We start from the raw sequence: 17,678 nt of genomic DNA on the forward strand, positions 1-17,678 counted from the left end.
CTTTACCTGCAGCTTGGGATTTTCTTCCCATCTCCGATGTTTGTTTGTGAGCCATACCCAGTTGCCTAGGGCGTACAGCAGTGGCTCTTCCTTGTCTTCTTGCCGCACCTCCATTTGACTTTGTCATAGTGTCTCATGCACTGTCTGCAGTCTCCGCTGCACCTCCAAAGCGTGCTCGTGGACAGGAAAGAACTCGGTCAGTAGAGGGTGGCTTTCTAGCTGGTCTGGGAACCTCAGCTCCTGTCCCAACATTAGCATGGTGGCCATTTCTCCAGTCGCAGATTGGGCCTCTGTAAGCCCTCATCAGCTGGGGAAGCAGTAGGTCCTACTCGTTCTGTCCCCGAGCCGGGAGCAGCACCCTCAAAGAGTCCAAGTCCCCGGTTATTCCGCTCCACGATTCCATTTGCCTGTGGATGATACGGAGTCGTGTGGGTCTTCTCTGCATTCCAGAGTTGGCACAGTTTGGTCATCAGTTGGCTGTCAAACTGCGCCTCCTGGTTCGTGTGGATCTGCTCAGGCAATCCTAGGTAGAAGTAGATTTGCTCATCCAGTGTGTTGGCAACCACCGGGGCCATGACATCAGGTAGTGCCAAGGTGTCCTGCCATTGGGTGAAGTTGTCTGCCATTGTCCTGCCAGTTACAAGTTAACCTCGTGACCATCATGTTAGCTGATAATTTTGCGATTGTAAATACTTTATAAATGATTGCAGACGAATAAGCCGGAACCAACTTCTTTTGATTTATAGTCAGCTCATTTAACATAATCTCGAAGGATATAGAGCTTGATTATTTGTAAGTTACCAGCTCTAATCCAGCAGAGTCTACTATTTTACCACTTTCAACATCACCGTTCACATTCATTGTGCTGTTTGATGATGAACTATAAGTTGTTAAACTGGCCTGCTTTGTTTTTACACCAGGATCTATTTCTCCAATTGTAGTTGAATCAGAAGATACTATATAACTTGTTCTATTAGACTCATCTCTGGCAGCTTTGTATTGTCGCTCTCTGACCATATTTGATGCACTTATTGTTCCAGCCATAACTGTTATAGTCAGTATTATATCGCGTCTTTCTGAATTATCCATCAGAAACAATGTGAATATGCCAGTACCAAAATGTCTACCTTCCATTGTTAAATGGTATGTCTGATTGTTTCCTTTTTAGCAAATATATTTGTAACAGCTTTTTTTGTTGCTTTAAAATGCTTGAAAAACTAGAGACATCATTGTTCTGGCTCAAACTAATAAGAAGTTTTTTTTCTGTAAGAAGTCATAAGCTAATGCATCATGCGTAGCCAAAGCAATGACCATAGCTTTCATTTCAACAGCAGCTTTCGAACTGAAGGTGATGGTGGTGTGGGTATGAAATGCTTCGAAAGTATTGCCAGACACGTTCATCTTATTTGCAATCACACTTATAATTTGAACATCTGCTGATGCAGTGTGTCTAAGTTTGTCATCTTTTATATCTCCAATTTCCTTACCTTCCGTATAATATACAGAAATAGGATGATTCTTTATTTCTGCACCACCAATGCAAAACTTACTGTTTCCTGCAAGATCCTTGATGACTAGACCATAGGAACCTGGAACTCTCCAACATATTGTTCTGAATTCATTACTCACCATTTCTAGTAATCTATCATCATTTGCAGTATAAGCTCTAATTTCCATAGATTTAATGGCAGAAAGGTACTGAAGAGAATTGTTAGCAGCCATCTTGAGTGAAATCTTAGCAAAGTCAGTGTAAATATTACACCACTCGTTTGAACAGCCAGCGGTCTTTTTAAAAATATGAAATTTATCTTTGGTATGTTGCAACAATGCACCACAGAAATATTTGTAATACAATGATTTCCACGGAACCTTAAACAATTCAATTACCGTATCTTTATAGGAATATATTTAACTTTATCAAACAGCTTATGAGTTTCAACTTGGCTACCTAACATCTATGCTGAAAGCAAAATTCTAGCCAAATTATTATGTTACATGTATACTCTATGTAATATTTCTCTTCTTTTTGAATATATTATGACTTTTAAACTTTAACCATTGTATTTAGTCTAAAAAACTTAATTTTAATATTCCAATTTCATTTTGTGGCCATTTCGGTTTTTGGCCAATTTATATAATTTTCATATTTGGCAGATCAAATTTATTTTCAGCTCCTACACTCTGGTTTCTGGTTTTAGTGAATATAGTTGCAAAACTTTTAAACTAATTGTTGAACTCTAATCTAATCACTGGGGCTATTATTACTTTAGGTTGTCTTTAGGTTCGCAAATCTCTTTTACACTATTTTGGATCTCAAGATTAAAGAATATGTTTTGGTAAAAAGTATAAAGTTTTCTATGGTGTCACATTTAAGATGATTTTGTGGTTTTTCTTTGGTAGAGTTTAATGTTTTACTGTTTGAGGTGGCCTACCGCATGTCAACTTTTAGTGAAAGAATGATGATGCTCAAAGGTGTGGCTGTCTTAGAGCTATGTTTATTTTTCACAGCAATTGTCACTGATTATTTTCCTGTTACTCTTCTGGCCTGCAGTGAATCTGTTCTCATTTTATCTAGCAAAGCGTTTTGAAAAAAATAAAACAAGTACCCTACAGGATGAAAATACTCATTGGTTATAAAAATTCGCGATTTCGCGAAAAGCCAATTCCGCGTATTATTAAATTCCGTGAATAATTAGTTCTATTTTTAATCATAAGGGAAAATAACTACTGTATCAAATTAAAAACTAGCTGCTCGGCTAGTTTTTAATATAAATACTAAACAAAGTTGAGTTCCAAAACATTTTTAAAATTATTGCCTGGGCTTTGAGCTAACACCATTGCCAATGCATCACATTTCTTTACAAAATTATTCAAGGTTGTCACAAGATATGCAGAATGGCGTCATCGCAAAAATAGTCGCTAGGCAGGAGTGCTAAATGTAGCCGAGTTCCAAAACTTCTTCAAAATCATCATCGGGCTTCGAGTTTTATTGCCGTTGCATCAAACTTTACAAAATTATCCAAGGTTTTCACAAGTTATTTGGCATGGCTTCGTCATCGCAGTCTTTTTACATTGAAATCAACTTCATCAATCTCTAATACCAAAGTTGAGGACGATCGTGATTCTGATCTAGAAATTATGGTATGTATTTGATTTGCAGTGCAGATACGTTTCTTCATAATTAACTGCATTAGTTAATTATTTTGTTTAAAAACTGATCGCTTTCATTAAATATTTCGGCTATTGTTTTTTGTACTTCCTTAACACTTATTAATATTTTTTCTTTTTTCTGTTTACTGCAGATTGAGAATGAAACAACCTACTCCGATTACGAAAACTAGATACAAGTAGTAATATTCATCAAGGCAGGAATATTGGCAGAGAAGCAACCAGTCAACCTAGACCCCTTCATTGACAACAACTCCTTGATATCGCTGAAGCAAACATGATTAAATTATATATTTTATTTTATGTATAGATGTATTATAATCTATTACAAACATGAGTGTACAAATAAAATATTTCAAATACAAATAAAATTTTACAACTGATGAATGGAATAACTATAAACAGTTCAGTCTATATGGCGGTTGTCTAGGGCAATAAAATTAAACTGGTACTCTTGATAAATGAATACTAGCGTGTAATGGCGCTCTCTGACTAGTTATTTTGGTAATAGCCACTCTATATCGCTAACACTGTCTTGGGTAGGGCGATTCTCTCGCTACTACATGGCTGGTAAGGAGGTTATCATCAGAACTCTCCTCGTGGCTTACTATTGCTAAGTTCTGCCGGTTGGCCAAAGATTTGTGCTCGTAAGGCGTTTTTGTTCCTTTTTAAAACAGATATATTCTCCTCGTAAATGGCTGTGGTCACTTCTACCGCAATATCCAGACCTCCCTGAATGATTGGCGATTTTCTATGAATGAGATATACCACCCTTGCAATCATTGTGCTTTAGTGTATGATGAAAAATCTCTCTCTCACACTAAAACAAATAATGAAGTGGTAGGGATGGAAAACGTAAATATTGCTTTTTACCGAAGAGCCAGAATAAAATTCAACTAAGTAAATGGTTTTGAAAAAACTCATTACTTACCACAAATTGTTGGTTTATCAAAGGCCTCCAAATCAATGAATATTCGTGAAAACCTCTGAACGCAGCAAAAAATTTATAACTTAGCACGATCGACGCGTAGTTGTAAGGTGAATGGAAAATGAAACTTGCAATGCGCGCATGCGTAGGGTTAACTCTATGGCTAGACGTAATAGAGTTAACTTTTCATAGAGAGTGATAGTTTTCAGCCGCGACTAAATTAATCCGCGAGTATGCATGAAATGGCAATTTTTGCGAAATTTAACTCCGCGAATAAATTCATCCTGTAGGGTATTATCCGCATGAATTTATATGTTAACATTTTTTAGAGAATTAAACTAGAATAGCAGGTCGTCATATGTGTGTTATACAATTTTATTTTTAAATTATGTGGTAAAATGTTTGGATACTTGTAGGCTAACATCGACCAATAATTTCAGAGGTATCGGCACAACTGTTTACTGATGAACTGAAAATATGGTTACCTAGCTGAAAATGAAAGCTCTAACTCTCTCTACTTTTGTGATCTACAATACATGCTGGTCTCAACTAAGCCAATTGCTTGCTTTTGCTATATAATCTAATAGCTTTTGAAGAGTAGTAATAGCTTAACTAGGGGCTAAAATATCAATAAATCAGGAGGCAAGCTATTACTAACTTGATTAGTCAGCCAGGTAGTTTTAACTATAACATGTTCCGTAGGTGACTGACCAATGTTATCATTTGTTATAACATGTTCCGTAGGTGACTGACCAATTTTATCATTCGTTATAACATGTTCCATAGGTGATTGACCAATGTTACCATTTGCTGTATGATCATAAAGCTCTATCACAAAAAGTTGCAAATGGTCCGACCATGGACCTTTATAAAAACAAAAAAGTGGAAGATATATTCATATAGAAGTATTATAACAATGGGAGCTCTATAGAAGCTTGTACAAAGATTTCTCTAACTGTAGAATAGTAATTCGTGTAGATATACATGTAGACATAGACTTTACAGTGTATAATAGCAGAGTTTCAATTAATATACTAGAAATTCCCCTGTCATACAGCCCACGACCAAAGTGGAATGTGGAATAATGTGGAATAATGGAAAAAAGAAAGGGTACTGCTGGTTGTTGAAAAAGTAGTTACAAAAGGTCAGAATTCTACAAAAGTAGATATCTTTAGTTAGATGTTGTAGGCTTCGCCTACAACATCTACTAAAGATTTCTCTGAATCAGATAAGTTGTTGTTATTATTTTGAGTAGCGTGATGTTGAACATTAGCATTTGATGTTCAAGGTTGCTGTGAGGACCTTCCATTTCTCCTCCTCCATAATAATTGGGAGACACGTAGACGGCCAGTGCGACGACGTGGTGTTCTGGCAGGTTGTATGACCATGGTAGTTGTCAAGTTGTTTTGAAATGAAATTCAAAAGGTCAATTATGCAAAACAAAAGGTTGTATAAAAACCCGACCTAATCTACTACTATCTCAAACCTATGTTTTACAACAATAAGATAAATATTAATTCAAGTTGTAGGCCTAACCTACTGTACGTAATTTAACTAACAACAGCAATAATGAAATATGTTTATTATATCTCTGAAATGCAATATTACAAGTAAAATGGCAAGCTGCTGTGTAATGTACACAGTTTGACAGTTGGTTGTGTTAAATGTAGAATAGTTTTGATAGCGATATGTAACAGAAAGCAAACATTAGCATTAACGTGTGTCTGAAAGTTTTCTGCAAACTGACGTAAAATAAAGAAATATTCTTGTCACAAAGGGGCATTGTAGTTTGGTCGTATGTAGCTTGTAGATAAGATGTAAAGAAATCTGGCTAATTTTCTAGATAATTTAATGAAACCTGTACCGGTAAATCGGTGTACGCCACAAACGGTCTACGTTAACTGAAGAAACCTTCGGCAATTAGACAATGCAATCATTATTATACACTTCAATGTCATAAATGCTAACGATTATTTTTATAATTAAATATTATAATAATTTTTATAAAACCAAATAATTAATTTAAATAATAAAATCGGCAAAAAAGAAATGATAAGTTTTCAGTACTTTTACGTTAATTACAGAAACCTTCGAGAATTAGACTAGTGAAATGTGCACACTTTACTTGTGAAATGCGCACGACTTAATAGCTCAACTATTTGTCGCACGGCCTTATTGGCGTTTCGTTGGCTGGTGTTAATTTTGATTAGAAAAAGCTTGCCAAGTTTTTATTGCGATTTTTGGCCAAATTAATCTGTCTATTTATGTATTATCATATCAGATGGGTAGGTTTTAGGATGTTGTCTACAATTTTCAAAGACTAGGTAACATATTTAAATATGCTTATATGTGTTTTGTATCGTTATTATATTTAAACGATTCTACACAAAAATGGTTAAATTTGTTAATGAGATTTCGGTACAAGGGTTTGTGACGGCCATTAATGAATAATTTTCGGGAGTTGTGTGCACATGTGCGCTTATCATAAATCTCCCAACCAATCAATTCGCTCGTGTTTGGTCGCGGGATTAGTTATATATTATTATATATTATTATACTAATATATACCGCATGGCACTCTCGTGTATCTTCTTCAGCCTTCAAGCTTATAACACACTTTTCAATCCAAATATTGAGTAAATACACAGGACTCGATCAAATCATTCAACAATCATCAGTACAAACTAGAAAAAGCAGCAAAAAATGATTAAATAGTGTACCATAAAGCTGGAAATGGGAAACAATCACTTTAAATAGGGCGATGGCAATAACTTATTTAAAACTCAGATAGAAGCGATGGAGCCCGGTGATAATGATTCATAATAATACATTCATATAGAAGCATTATAAACATGTGCAAACACCTCTGTAGCAATAGAATGTTAGTAAGTAATATAGACAAAAATCTTCAAACTAGAAGAAATACAATAGATATATACTACACTATTGTGTCTTCTCTTTGACTTTCAAGGTTTCATGTGTAATTGTCCATTTATGGCCATTTATAGTGCTGAGTTATCATTCATGAAAGAGATGGTCATCTGTTTTCTGTCATCTATTATTATCAGTTATCTATCAAAGCGTGAAATTATCAGTTTATTTTCTCAAACTTCCGATTTTACAGACAAGAAAAAAACAACAAATATGATTAAACAAGGCCCAATGATACTAAAATGACTAACAATCATTTTTTAATAGTTATGGGAAAAATTAAGTTGTCAACCAAAAATATTTATACATGTAAAATAGGAGTCAGGAAATGCTGTATCAATTTGAAATGAGGAAAAGACCCAGTCTGAAGCCGGTTGATGGGCTGTTAAAATTCAAAATTATATTATATACTATATATACTATATACTGTACTATATATATTATATATTATATACAGCTGCCCTGTTATATACAACTTAATATTTTTGGTACAATAAAAATGTTGTATTGTATTGTCACGAGAGGTATTGTATTACAGAAAACACAGCTAACAGGTAAAAAGCAAATAAAGGAACTGACTTAGTTAGTAAGCCCATAGCTATGGGTCATTAGACAATTAGGCAATTATAGCACAACTAAAAGAAAGTGTGACTGCACAGCTAATACGTAACACACCACCCTCACTATTCTGAGTTTATGGTTAGTCATGACCTTGCTAGAACTTAGAACTGTCAAAGTAATCAGGTCGTTTTCTATTATGAATAGGATATCTGGGACTTTGTACTGACCTCTCATCAGGTACAGATTGGGCAGGTTGGATGTTAAAATCGTTTGAAGCTGTGATGATATTCATTGGTCGATGTATCATTAACTTGAAGTCTAGCTTGTAGCTGATTGGCATGTTGTCTCCATACACCACGGTCTGTTCGCACAGCATACAGTATGTTACCCAGCTTGTTAATTATAGTTCCAGGTATCCACTTTGGTCCAGAACAATAGCTCCTTGCATAAACCGAAGAATCTACTTCATACCGTGATGATGTAGAAGTTGCTTGACCTGGTGAAAGAGTTTTCTTGGTCTGAATTGGTTTTAGGGAAGTCAAAGTATTTCTCGGCTGTTGTCCATGTAGAACTTCAGCAGGTGATTTCTAGTTCAAAGAAAGATGAGGCAAACATCTGTATGTGAACACTGAGAACCATCCCCACTGGACCGGACAGTCGGAAGCCTGCCTTAAAAGCGGCAGAGCCGACCCCTTCTCCGCCTTGGGGGTGGCAATCACGGGAGCAGCAGATTTGCTCCGGATGTGGGACATCCCGAGGTACTGACCTCACCCCACCACGGAAAGGAAGCCTTCCAGGCCTCACAGAAGATGTCCTGGAGGATACCACGAGGGCGCAAGCCCTCAGCCGACCCCACTTCACCAGCTATTTCCTTCCTGGAAAGGTGGAGGGGCAGCCCATGCAGTTCCTGTTGGACACCGGATGCACCACCAATCTGATCAATAAACAAATATTTGATCGATTGCCAGAAGTCGTGCGGGACCGACTCGATGAGAGTGAGAGCCACAGACTATTGGCTGACGGGACACGGCTCCCTTTTTATGGGATAATTTGTCTGACTGTTTGCTTGAGGGATGTGAAGACAGAGGAAGTCTTCGTAGTTAGCCGACTGAGCAAAGATGCCATACTCAGAATGCCGTTCTTCGTGGCCAATAAATGCGCTTTCGAGTTTAAGCAACCGGTAGTCCTAGTGGATGGCAGCTGGGCATGGGCGGCTGCTACAGAGCAAAGTACAGGTGATAAGGGGGTAGTGGTTCCCACCCGGACAGAGATGGCGATGCACTATCGCATCACCACACAGAACTATTGCCCCATGAGACTAATCGAAGGACTTCCCAACGAACCTCCAGTAGCCAGTAGCCTGAACCAGCCGAAACCCAAGGGACAGGTCGTCACCCGCTGCATGAACATACGGAGCGACCTTTGACGTTCTGGTCCGGAGCCACTATCGGCACTTACACGGGAGTGGAGACCCCACAGGTCGAGGAGGACGATCCTTTATTGTGTGACGCCGGTCCGGCTCAATCAATGGAGTGCCGTCTCACCTTGAGGAATTGTTCCAGGCGGCCTGGCCGAACTGTGAGGAGACGGGACAAACGTCAAGGTGGGCATCCCTGCTGCGTCGGTATGCCACAGTGTTCAGTACGTGTGATGACGGCGTGGGAAGGACCTCAGAGGTGGAACATTCTATTCAACTTAAAGAGGGCACTCGGCCAATTTGACAACCCCCTCACAGGCCGGCACCGGAGAAGGAGGCAGAGGCCAAGAGGCCGGTCTAGGATCTGCTCAAACGAGGACTCATCGAGCCAGCTGGAGGAACTTGGAGCTCCCCCATGGTGTTGATCCGGAAGAAGGATGGGAAGTGGCGCTTCTGTATTGACTACCGGCGTCTCAACACCGTCACGGAGCTGGACGCTTAACCGCTATCCAGAATCGATGACAGCCTGGATGCCATGTTCGGCAGTCACTATTTTAGCACGCTCAACCTGGTGAGCGGGTATTGGCAGGTACCCCTGGATGCAGAGGGACAGGAGAAGTCGGCTTTCTCAACACGGTCAGGACTGTGGAAATGGAAGGTGTTGCCTTTTGGACTGACCTCCGCCCCTGCCACCTTCCAAAGACTCATGGAACGCATTATGCATAGCCTCCACTGGAGAACGCTGCTGCTATATCTGGATGATATTATCGTCATCGCCCCAGATTTTGATACACATCTACATCTGGAGGAGGTCTTCCAGAAACTCCACAAGACCGGACTGAAGCTGAAGCCGGCCAAGTGCAAGCTATTGCAATTCCAGATCCGCTACCTGGGTCACATAGTAAGCTAGGGTGGAGTCTCTACAGACCCCGACAAGGTGGAGGCATTCGCAAAGTGGCCAAGTCCGCGCGGAGTAAGGGAACTCCAATGATTCTTCAAGATGGTTGGCTACTACCGGCAATGTATCCTAGAGTTTTCTACTATAGCGCACCCCTGGCTCCGACTGACTGTTAAGGGAGAGCTCTGGAGATGGACAGAGGGAGAACAGGCCGCTTTCAATACGCTGAAGGAGAGCATCAGCACCGCCCCGATCTTGGGCTATGCGGATCTTCGGAGGCAGTACATCCTGGACATGGACGCCAGTGGATGTGGAGTGGGCGCCGTGCAGTCCCAAGTACAGAAGGGCTGCAAGAGGGTCATTGCTTACTACAGCAAAACCCTCACCCCCTCGGACGCAATTACTGCGTCACTCGACGAGAGCTACTTGCAGTAGTGAAGGCAGTCAAACACTTCCAGTCGTATCTGTATGGCCAGGAGTTCCTCCTACGAACAGACTATGCGTCACTCCGGTGGCTATGCCAGAGGAGGGAACCCTCAAACCAAGTAGCCCGGTGGCTTGAGATCTTGGCGGAGCTCCGCTACATCCTGGAGCACCGGTCTGGGACTCACCACGGTAATGCGGATGGATTAAGCAGGCAAACCTGCGAGGACTGCCGGCAGTGTACAAGCATTGAACAAAGGTATGGAGGCCCCACACGGAAGGAGTTGGCCACGGAACAAGGGCCGTTAGCCACGTGGGTACCGACCAGTTGCCTGGATGGGACTCCCGCCCTCAATAGAGCGGGATCGATCCTGGGCAACGTCGCATACCTCGGGGGGCCGGCCGGTAACCCGCACGGGACTCCCGCCCCAACAGTGGCTGAATTGAACGTGGGTGCTGGAGGTTCCGCCGAGGGGCTATCAGCCCCACCAGGAGTGAAAGGATCAAAGGGCGAATTGGCAAGGACACAGGCTACCGGACAGGGACCAGTGGCCATCATGTACCATGTCATTGCCACAGGAGAAAAGGTGCTAGCAGAACACCTGGATGTCGAGAGCTGAGAGCTGGACATCCTGCATCGCATGTGGGGCTCTCTGCGCATATGACAGGATGGCGTGCTGAAAGCACACGTGGCTCCGCAGGGCCATGCCAGATGGTGCGCCATTTGCCACCAGGCTATGCGGAAAACCACGGTGTGGCAAACGCACACCCTGGCTCACTCTGGGGTGGGAAGGGCAATAGGTCACATCCAACTGACGTGGTACTGGCCCGGACTGACGTCCACAGTCAGATGGCTCGCCAAGAGTTGCAAGGTGTGCTAGGCCGCAAAGCATTGAGGGACAAAGGCAGCCGGAGGAAAAAGGAGGCTCTACGTAGAACGACCCTGGCAGAAGGTGGCCGTGGATCTGGTGGGGCCATTTTCTGTCACGCCAAGGGAGAACAAGTGGGTGCTGGTTCTCACCAACCGCTTCACCCGGTGTCAGGACGCCTTGTCACTACCTGACGCCACGGCCCCGGTGGTCGCCAACACACTGGATGAGCGGGTCTTCAGCTACCTGAGATTGCTCGAGCAGATCTACCCGGACCAGGGAGCACAGTTCGAGAGCCAACTGATGGCTGAACTGTGCCAACTCTGAAACATAGGGACGACCCACACGACTCTGTATCATCCACAGACAAACGGAATCGTGGAGCGGAATAACCGGAGACTCTGAGACTCCTTGAAGGTGCTGCTACTTGCTCGAAGACAGTACGAGTGGAACCTACTGCTCTCCCAGCTAATGAGGGCATACAGAGGCACCCCCACTAGGCGACTGGAGAAACGGCTAACATGCTAATGTTGGGACGGGAGCTGAGGTTGCCAGACCAGCTGGAAAGCCACCACAACCGACCAGATTTTTTCCTGCCTACGAGCATGCTCTGGAGGTGCAGCTGAGACTGCAGACAGTGCATGAGGCACTACGGCGAAACCAGATGAAGGTGCAGCAAGAAGACAGGGAAGAGCAACCGCTGTGCGCCCCAGGTGACTGGGTATAACTCACAAACAAACGCCGGAGACGAAGAGAAAATCCCAAGCTGCAGGTGAAGTTCATGGGACCATACCAGGTCCTGAAGGCCTGGGGGAACCACACATATCTGGTGAAACGGCAGGGCCAGTCTTCCATCCAGAGCGAAGGAAGGCTAAAACCCTATCATGCTTGCCCAGAGAAGTTGGGACAGGCCCCAGCCACTCTGGAGCCAAGGAGGGGTCCCAACATGAAGGGAGCTCGACCCAGCAAGCTGGAGAGAAGGCAGGAAGAGGTCAGGGTTGATCTTCTACCAATAATGCCACCCCCAGCTAGGAAAAGTTGCTGATAGAGGCTGCAAAAATCGAGGGCAGAAAATAACTCCGGGAGAAAATTTGCTGCACCGGAAGAAGAAGGAAGTCAAGGACGCCCTCCAAGTTTCGAGGACATGAATCTGGCCACACTGAAGAAAATTCTAGGAGAACCGGAATCAAACCCGGTAGAGACCGAAGAGATCACACCAGATCCCATCAGCCCCCTATCCAATCAACTCTGGTTCGGCGCAATCCGAGGCCGGCCCGGACAACTAGGAAGCCAAAACGATATGGAGATGGTATATGCTACTCTATGGAATTAATGGATAACGGTTCGGAGGTCGCGCGGGAAGGAGGTAAAACGGTTCTCACGGTCGCAACCAAGGATTTCTTATTAACGCACTCGTTTTCCTTGAACGACATCAGAGCGCTGAAAAAGATGGAGAGTGAAGGCAACACATTTCTACAGGACTTACTGACTTTGGTCATAATGAGCTTGGAAGAAGCTGAAGGAGGAGTGAGTAAGCCAACATCGGCAAACATGGTGGCCTACAAAGGGAGTAACACGAAGAGGGACATGGCACGACGGCCGGATTCTGCTGTGTTGGAAATCACTGAGGAGGGAGTAGAGGCGCTGTTGGATTCCACTCTGACAGAGGACAGTGTGGAGCAGCTGCCCAATGAGGCCATACCAGAACCAGTAGAAGAGATAGAGCGCCTTTGCCATGGAGTTCACCAGCATGAGACTCTGGCCCAACTAGTACTCCCTCAGGATGTGAATTGGAAACCGTAGTCGCCAATGGGAAGAGTGTGTGGTGGATGGCGTCCCCTTGCATTTAGCCAAACTAAGCCGATGCGCAGCCAAGCCATCTCAAGTCAAGCCAAGCCACAACCAAGCCAGAGCCGTACCGACTCAAGACCGAGCCCGAACTGGACCGAGTCGTGCCGGGTCTAACCAAGCAGAACAAGGGCGGGTTTAGCAGCTATATAAGTCCAAACAATTGCATAGCAGAGCAGAGCTGCTCTGGGCCTGCTCATTGTCTGTTACTTGATTTTTTCTTGTACACTTTGATGAACTAAGCAGAAATATAAGTATTGTACTCATGCACGAGTCTTGTACTAGTGGAGGAAAGTGAAGGTCGCACAAAATCTTTACACATTGTCCTTTAATCTGTAACTCACTGTGCCCATACACTTTAAGATGGGTACCGATAGGTGAGAGGGGCGGTGATCCAAGACTTTGGTATCCTTGCAAATTAACTATAGAGCAAGTAGCCCCTGTGTCCCATTGAAACATTGCATCATGACCATTGACGACAGTTTTGATCCAAACATTTCTATTGATTCGTTGGAAAAGATTATCTGAAACTACATGTGCTGAATGATAAGGTGCACTTTCATCAGTGAGCACACTTAACACAGAGTTTTCAACTGTCCTGGTAGGCTGTTTTTCCGGCCTTTGTGCTTCTGTCTTAGCCATACAGACAGCCTCAATGTGACCTTTGACCTCACATTTCCTACAGATAAATGCTCTACAAGGACAGTTTTTTCTGTTATGTTTAATGTAAAAGCTAGGGCAAGACTTCAACATACCCGTGTTCTGTGCATCAGTTTGTTGTTTTCTATCGGTTCGTTGACCTCGGCGTGATCTTTGCTTGTACTGACCTGACACTTCGTTTACTGTATCTTCAATAGCTGGAGAAGTTGTCTCCACCTTGATAATTTTATTGGTCTCTTTTGTCTTGATGAATCCTGCAGCCTTCTTAAGAACATCATTAAGAGAGGGATCAGCATCGAGTAGACACTGGCAACGTACATCAGCATGTGGCGTCTCTTTAATGACTATGTCACGAATTTGTTCATCAACATAACTAGTGCCACAGCCTGTGCTTTTGCACATGAAAGCACAGTGCTGTGGAACTCCACGAAGTTCTGCAACCCAATCAACATAGGACTAACCAGTCTTCATCTTACATTGAGAAAATTCAAATCTTGCTGCCTGAACATGTATAGTATCAGTAAATTGTTTATTAAGTTTTTTCCGACAACTCAGTAAGTGACTTGCTTGTAATATCCTCGGCGCCAAATAAGTTTGACAACAAGTCGTATGTCTCAGCTCCTACTCAAGAGAGTAAGCATGCTCATTTCTGACTGTCATTTACCACCCGATACACATTAAAGTGCTGATTAAAACGTTGAAGGTGCTGGTTCAATTTTTCTTTATCCCTGTCATATGCTTCAAACTTGGGTATGGCGACAGTTACTGGTACTGATGCAGCACTATCACTCTTAGAAGCTTCAAACAAGAACATAAACTGCTTCTTTAGATCAGCGTTTTGCTGCTGAAACTGTTGTTGCTGTTTCTACATAGCATCGATCAAAGCTTTTATGTTAGGATCCATAGAATGACCATAGAAAAATGCTACCTGTGAGTCCACAATGTTCGTTCCTGACACCAGTTGTTGTATTGTATTGTAACGAGAAGTTTTTTATTACAGAAAACACAGCTAACAGATAAGAAGCACATAAAGGAGCTGACTTAGTTAGTAAGCCCATATCTATGGGTCATTAGACAATTATGCAATTATAGAACAACTAAAAATAAAGCGTGACAGCACAGCTAAAATGTAACAAAATACACACAATGTATCTTTTTAATACATGTGTTTAGTTTTGCTACATAGCTATTTATGCACGTGTTCATTATAGCCTCATGTACATTGTGTAAGCGTTTTTGCTACTATATACAATATTTACAAATAACAAAATATCATATATTGCAAATCAGTATTTCATTCATAACTTCATATGTAGTGTCTTATACATGGTCATTTCTTTGTTTTTATCTATAGCACAAAAATGCACAATCAAAGTTTTCTTTAGAAAACTCCTAGTTATGCTGGCTGTAGAATTTTCTGGAATAGCTACAACATTGATGTTTAGTGGTAGAACTGCTTATTTTAAATTTGGCTTTTTTCCAAAATAAGGAAAACAAACCGGTGCATTTAAAAAAACTCACCAATAGCAGATCTGATGAGAGCTGTCAAGATTACTATTTTGATGAAGTTGTAATGATGAAGAGGGAAGCTTTCAAGCAGTTGAAAGAAGTATCAAAGACATTTTAATGTGTGTGGTAAGAGTAAACCTTTCAGTAGTCTATTGATGGTTTGCAGTGGTGGCTTCAGACTACCAGTAGAGAGGCAACGAGTACATCAATAAGTCATATTTGTAGCTAAGTTTACAAAAACCCACATAACATAAAATCTGATTGTTTAAAAAAATGATGAATACATTAAGTTTATTGTAGAAGTTGGAAATATAAAAAATTGAAAATATAGAAACTTATAATATTGCACTGCCACGTAGTTTCATAATTTCTGTATATTACATTGGTCATTGAATTAAATAATATCATTCATAATTTGATAAATTAAGAAAAATCTTTTAAAGATCATGTTTATTAGCGTTTTTTAATGAGGCAGCTAAAGCAATAAGTTCATTAATAATTTTGCAACAGAAATACATATAATAATTTTTTTCTCCGGTCCCGCGCTTGAAGGAAAAGGAGGCACACATTACTGTACCGAATTTTTAGGACTCATTTAAATTGATCAGTTTACTTCTTTATTACTTGAACCCCAAATGAGAGCTTTAATTATGTTTATTGGAAACAATGATTCATCTTATGTAACAATAGTTGCATGTAAGTAACACAACTGTATAATACATTCTATGCTGCAAAAACTATTGGATCAAAGTACTAAAGAAATTAAATAAATTTTACTTGTAAGATTGAAAACAGTTTAATCTGAAGGTGACAATAATTGTTTTGCAAGAGGTCAGTTTGTTTTCACGTCAGCCAGAGTTTGTTTTACTGGTCAAGCGTCTTCAGTACAGACTTTACAGAGAATATTTATTTATTTAGACAAAGATTTGTTTGTTTGGCGTTTCATCATAGATAAGTTTAAGCTACACTGACTAAAGTTCAATAAACGAAAAATACAAAGATATTTTTTAATCTCTCACGTTGAACAAACATATGGCTAGTATAAGAGCGCTGTTTTAATAAGCATTTTAGCACAGTATCATAGGTTTTTGTAAAATATATTAATACTGTGGAAGCCCGTAAATTTGTCCAATGGACTTCTTTTGGATTTGACAAAGAATGAAGACCATTTCTGTAGTGCTTAAGGTTTTTCCTAATCTCTTTGAGTTCCTGGTAGAACCTGTTGGCATATTCTAATTGATTGATTGAGAATGATACGGGCCACAGTTTTTCCACAACGTATAGAAAGGAGAAGATACCTTTATAATTGTCAAAATCCCTCCCGCTGCAAGATTATAGCTGGAGATCATAAGGAAAGTAAGGAACACAAAGCTGGAACAATTTAATGAGCTCTAGATGAAAGGGGCACAATGGTAGTGATTGCTGACATACCCATACATCAAATTTAAAAAAATAGTAGAAAAAAACAAGGCTGCTGAAATGTAAAAACCTTTGCCCAAAATGAATAGAAAAACACATTATCGGAAAAACTGAAAATATGGCAAATGCTTCAAACCTCAGAAATAACTATTTACCAAAAAAGATAAGAAAATGCATTCATTCGTTCTAGATGACCTATTAAAAGTGATGTTTGTGTCATAGCGGAGCTCTACAATATACAATAAAGGCAACATAAGTATAGCTAGGTAACCATACAATTGAGTGCACCCTTTAGAGTCTTTCACTGCCACAGACAAAATGACGCTGGCACTTGAGAACCACTGGTACGCCACCTATTCTAGTGTGTTTGTGTGTGTGTGCATGTGTGCGTGCCTGTGTGTGTGCATGTATGTGTGCATGTCTGTGTGCGTGCATGTGTGTGTTGTATGTGCATGTGAGCTTGTGTGTGCACATGTGTGCACATGTATGTGTGTGCACAGGCATGTGGGCGTATGGGTGTGTGTGAGTGTCTGTACAAATGTGTAAGGATGTGTTGCGTGCCTGCCTGTGTGGGCTCATGTGTGTATGCATGTGAGCATGTGTGTTTCCTTGTGTGTGTGTACTTTCATGTGTGCGTGTGTGCGTGTGCCCACGCATGTGATTGTGTGTGCACATGTGTGTGCGTGTGTGTGTGCGTGCGTATTTGTGCGTGTGTGTGCGTGTGTGTTTGCATGCGTATGTGTGTGCGCGTGTGCGTACATGTGCGCGTGTGCGTACGTGTGTGTGTGTGTGTGCGTGCGTGTGTGTGCATGTGTGTGCGTGTGTGTGTGTGTGTGTGCGTGTGTGTGCATCCGTGTGCGTGTGTGTGAATGTTGGACATAGTCAGAGCCTATTTACACACATATAAGTACACTGAAACGGATAGCTCAAACACATGGTTAACTCGAATGGATTTGTTTGGTCCGTTCCCACGCAATTATAATTGATCTAGATAACTCGACCTTAACTTTGCTAACTCAAACAGTCTTTTGCCCAATGGCTACCGAG

The sequence above is a fragment of the Watersipora subatra genome, chromosome 3 (genome assembly GCF_963576615.1).
Source record: "Watersipora subatra chromosome 3, tzWatSuba1.1, whole genome shotgun sequence".
Taxonomy (NCBI): Eukaryota; Metazoa; Bryozoa; class Gymnolaemata; order Cheilostomatida; family Watersiporidae; genus Watersipora; species Watersipora subatra.